Genomic DNA, 5,776 nt, shown 5'->3' with positions numbered 1-5,776 from the left:
AACAACACAATGGACCATCACACACCTTAGTAGTTGTATACTACTCATGTGGGTAATACCATATAAAGCACACACCCTCCTTTATTTATTTCAATGTGGGACAAACATTCTCAAATTTTTCCAAGCTTTTCCAAGCTACTTTCAACTCTCATTTCATATGGATTTCATTAAGAAAATTTTTAAAACCATGCATGAAAATTTAAGTTCAAATATCATTGAACAATTTCCAATCATTAGATTTTAGGATTAACATCAAGAACATAATTAAATTAAGCTCTAAAATCGTAATTTTCTAACACTAATTTATAAGGAGACATACCAATTGTTGTTTTGAATGTCGTCCTATAAGCCCACAAAGCATCATCAAGCTTCTTTGACCAATCTTTTCTTGAGCTAGCCACCATTTTCTCAAGAAGTTGTTTAAGCTCACGATTTGAAATTTCCACTTGCCCACTAGTTTGAGGATGATAAGGTGTAGCAATTTTTTGAGTCACCCCATACTTCTTCAGAAGATCCTCAATTAGTTTATTGCAAAAATGAGAACCTCCATCATTGATAATCGCCCTTGGAACTCCAAATCTTGTAAAGTCATGTTTTTGTAGGAACCTCTTTACCACTCTAGCATCATTGTGGGACTAGCAATAACCTCCACCCATTTAGAAACATAGTCCACCATCACCAAAATGTATTTATTCTTGTAAGACTCTGAAAATGAACCTATGAAGTCCATTCCCCAAACATCAAAGAGCTCAACCTCAAGAATAGGTTGCAAAGGCATCTCATTCCGTCTTGAAATATTTTCCGTCCTCTGACATCTGTCACAAGTTACAACAAAGTTCCTCGCATATTGATACATTGAAGGCCAATAAAATCCGGATTGCCAAATTTTTGCCACCGTTTTTTGCTACTGTTGTGACCCCCACACTCTAAAGCATGACAATGATTCAAGACGTCGGGAATTTACTCATGTGGTACACATCTTCTCATGATTCCATCCACACATTCTTTATAGAGAAGTGGTTCTTCCCAGAAGTAGTGTTTTGCATTGAATAAAAACTTCTTCTTTTGCTGATAAGTGAAATCACTTGGCACAATACCTCCCACAATATAATTCATAAAATCCGCATACCAAGGTGTAGATAAAGATACAGCTAGAAGTGTTTCTTCCAGGAATGCATCATTGATAGGCATATCATTTCTCACCACTCCATCCCCATAGTCTAGTCTCGATAAATGATCGGCAACCAAATTTTTTGAACCCTTTTTATCTCGGATTTCAAGGTCAAACTCCTGAAGTAAGAGTATCCACCGGATAAGACGAGGCTTGACATCCTTCTTTAGCATCAAGTAACGAATCGCAGCATGATCCGTATAAACAATCACTCTAGACCCCACAAGATAAGATCTGAATTTGTCAAAAGCAAATACCACAACAAGTAACTCTTTCTCCGTGGTGGCATAATTGATTTGTGCATTATCAAGGGTCTTTCTTTCATAATATATCACGTGCATGCACCTTTTTTTCTGTCCCAAAACAATGTCAAGAGCATAATCACTAGCATGACACATAAGCTCAAACGACAAGCTCCAATCAGGGGCTGACATGATAGGTGCAGAAGTAAAATCCTTCTTTAACCTATTAAAAGAAACAAGACAACTCTCATCAAAATCAAATACATTATCTTTCTCAAGTAGGTTACAAAGAGGTCGAGAAAGTTTTGAGAAATCCTTAATAAAATGACGGTAAAAATTGGTGTGTCCAAGAAAGCTTCTAATTCCCTTCACAGATGAAGGTGGTGGCAATTTCTCAATCACTTCATTTTTTGCCCTTTCAACCTCAATGCCTTTACTCGAAATTTTGTGCCCAAGCACAATACCATCCTTTACCATAAAATGGCACTTTTCCCAATTAAGAACAAGGTTAATCTCTTCACATCTCTGCAACACTTGAGATAAATTCGTTAAACAAGTGTTGAAGGAAGAACCATATACAGTGAAGACTTCCATGGTTTTTTCTACAAAATCTGAGAAGATAGCAGTCATAAGTCGCTGAAAAGTAGATGAGCCATTACACAAACCAAACGGTAGCCTACGATATGCAAAAGTGCCATAAGGACAAGTAAATGTCATCTTTTCTTGATCCTCGAGAGCAGTGGGAATTTGAGAATATCCCGAAAATCCATCCAGAAAATTATAATACTCATTACCCGCAAGTCTTTCAAGCATGTGATCAATAAATGGGAGGGGAAAGTGATCTTTGCGAGTATCGTTATTTAACTTCCTATAATCAATACAAACTCTCCAACCTGTTACCGTCCTAGCAGGGATTAATTCATTTTTTCATTATGCACGACAGTCATCCCACCCTTCTTAGGCACAACATGTATTGGACTAACCCATTTACTATGCAGAACAGAATATATAATGCCAGCATCTAACAACTTAGTTATCTCCTTCTTAACCACGTCTTGCAAATTAGGATTTAATCTCCTTTGTCCCTCAATCAAGGGTTTATGATTATCTTCTAATGAAATCCTATGCATGCAAAGAGCTGGGCTAATTCCCTTAAGATCTTTAATTATCCAACCAATTGATGATTTAAATGTTTGAAGCACATGTAACAACTTATCAAGTTCATCATCATTAAGCAAAGAAGACACTATCACGGGATATGTATTATTATCACCAAGAAAAGCGTATCTTGGATTAGGAGGGAGAGGTTTAAGTTCTACCTGAGGTGCCTCTGAATTTGAAAGTGCCATATCAATTTTTGGCGTACTTCTATCTTGCACATCAATTGAAAGCGAATATCCATCTTCTTTGTCATCTAAGGCTTGTTCCTCTTCCAACAAGTTTGCGTCTTTTTTCTTTAAGATCTCATCCACTATGTCAACAGTGAAACATGTATCATCAAATCAAGGCATCTTTATAAATTTGTTGAGATCAAACTCAACCTTATCTTCACCAACATTCAACGTCAATTTCCCAGCTTTTACATCAATTGTGGTTCCGGCAGTAGCCAAGAATGGCCTTCCCAAGATAATGGGTATCTCAACATCTTCATCCATCTCTGACACCACAAAATTACAAGGGATGAAAAATTTATCCACTTTAATAAGTACATCTTCAATGATTCCCAAAGGATATTTGACAGTACGATCAGCCAGCTGAAGTGAGATTCTTGTCTTTTTGATCTCTCCAAGACCAAGTCTTCTGCAAATGGAGTGGGGCATCAAACTCACACTAACCCCTAAATCACACAAAGCTTTAATGTTCTCCATTTTTCCAATAGTGCATGGCAAAGAGAAGCTTCCAGGATCCTTTAACTTCTTCGGAATTGATCTCTGTATGACTACACTACCCTCCGCATTTAGAGTAATAGTTTCCACATCCTCTAGTTTTTACTTTCTAGATAACATCTCCTTTAGAAATTTGGCATAAAGTGGCATTTGGGCCAAAGCATCAGCAAAAGGGATATTTATATGCAATTTCCGGAAGATTTGTAAGAATTTCTCATACTATTTCTCCAACTGCCTGTTTTGCAATCTTTGTGGGAAAGGAATTGGAGGCACATATGGCTTTGTAAGGGCTTTCGGTGCAACTTTTTATTTTTGCTCATCATCCACCTTTTCCAAATTTTCCACTTCAGCCTCAACAATTTCATCTTCTTTTGGCAGGACTTTCTCCTTGGGTTTAATAGCCTCAATTTATGGAAATTCTCTTCCGTTCCTTAAAGTGATAGCCTTGTAGTGCTCCTTAACATTTGGATCCGGTTGAGAAGGGAATGATCCTTGCTCACGAACACCAACTTTATTAGCAATTTGGCCTATTTAATTCTCCAACATCTTTTGAGACGACACCATTTGATCAAGACTTGACTCAACCTTGTCAAATTGGTCTCTATGTTGGAAGATGCCCCAGTAGTGCTTTGTATCATTTTATTGAGTGGAACTTCTCAGTCGGCCGATTCTTTCTTTTCCTTTGATTGAGGTTGATATTGTTGTCCCTGATATTGCTGACATGGCTGAAAACCAGGAGGTTGATTTTTCCTGGGAACTAAATATGACGGATTAGCAGCATGATTTCAACTGTAGGAAAGATTGATGTTAGGCCTCTGATTTGGATTGTAGTAGGAATTATTCTGAACAGGACATGATTATCTTCCCTGAATGAAAGTTGCTTCCTCTGGAAATTGTGACGCGTAAGAATACTCATCGGCACTATAATCAATGTATCCTTCCATTGGAGAAGAGATGGAATTAACATTTGCCCCTTGTCCACGTACCTCTTGAGTCAGAGCATCCAATTTCAGTGTGAGCAAATTCATCATCTCAGTATCTTGTGCTGATTTTACTGAAATTGCACCATTAGGTGCTCATTCATAGTTATTCAATGCTAGTTGCTCTAGAAGTGCTTTTGCCTTGGTTACTGGTGATTTCTTAAAGTCTCCTCCAGCTGCCACATCCAGACTCAAACGAAATTCTGTACTCAAGGACCCATAAAAAGTACTCAAAAGCATCCACTCTGAATATCCATGATGTGGGCATTTTCTCAACAAAGACTTGTATCTTCCTTATGCCTGATATAAGCCTTCATCTAGTTTCGTCTTGAAACTTATAATGATTGCCCTCATTTGTTGAGTCTTGTCTAAAGGATAATATTTTGACAAAAATTCAGTCGAGAGACTTTCCCAAGTAGCAACTATAATATCTGGAAGTTGTTGAAACCATTCGAAAGCTCTTCCCTTTATAGAGTAAGGGAACATGTGAAGACGAATCTGATCTGCAGTCACTCTAGTGATTTTGAATGAACCACATATCTGCACAAAGCGCTCTAGATGACGGTGTGGATCCTCTCACTCAATATCTCCTTCAAAAGCAGAGTTGCTCACCATTTGTATCAAGCTTGGATTAATAGTAAACTGAGCTGTATTAATCGCTGGAGTCTTATAAATGCAATTTGCGAGATTAGGAGTTTCATGATCCCAAATAGAAGTTTCATCAGGATTGATATTATTCACAACTTCACGGTCACCCATCTTCTCTCTTTCTTTTCTTTGCTTAGCCTCTTTTCTTAAAGCTCGAAAAGTGTGTTCAATTTCTGGGTCAAACTCTAAATTTCCCGCACTTATAGAAGGTCGCATATAAGAGTTATAGCACCTGAAAAGAGAAAACCAATAAGATAGATCTTGGAAACAAATCTGATAAAATCTAAACAATAATAAATATTAACCTAAATTTAAAATTGCTGCCTTCCCCGGCAGCGGCGCCAATTTGTTGAGCTTTAATTTAGTGTAGTTCGTTCTCAGGGAAGGACTAAATCAATATAAATTTAAGTATATAATATCTTAATGTCTAGAAGTGTGTAGAAATAATTGTTGTGTTTTGATTAGCTAAATTAAACTTATAATAAATTAAAACAAAGATTTATAAATAATAAAAGCAACCCGAGAACCAGGGTTCTTCAATTGGTTCAATGAATGTCGATGTATTGCGATATCGACTTCTAGTATTTTGCTAAAAACAATTCTTCTAAAGTTTATATTATTCTCTCCCAAGATACAAAATAATATATACAACTATTATTGAGTGGCATTTATGACACTTTATAACGCTCCGTAAAGCTTTGAATTGATTTTTTATACTCAAGTTGTTAGTATTTTTAACGTGTTTTTGTAGTGATTTTGTATTTCAGGCATTTATCAGGAATACAGGTGAATTGGCATTGTTTGGATGCTAATACGGTGTTAGGATGGTGTCTGGAATAAAATCTCATG

The sequence above is a fragment of the Apium graveolens genome, chromosome 6 (assembly GCF_009905375.1).
Source record: "Apium graveolens cultivar Ventura chromosome 6, ASM990537v1, whole genome shotgun sequence".
Taxonomy (NCBI): domain Eukaryota; kingdom Viridiplantae; phylum Streptophyta; class Magnoliopsida; order Apiales; family Apiaceae; genus Apium; species Apium graveolens.
The sequence above is the reverse complement of the archived record's forward strand: the minus strand, read 5'-3'. Positions refer to the sequence as shown.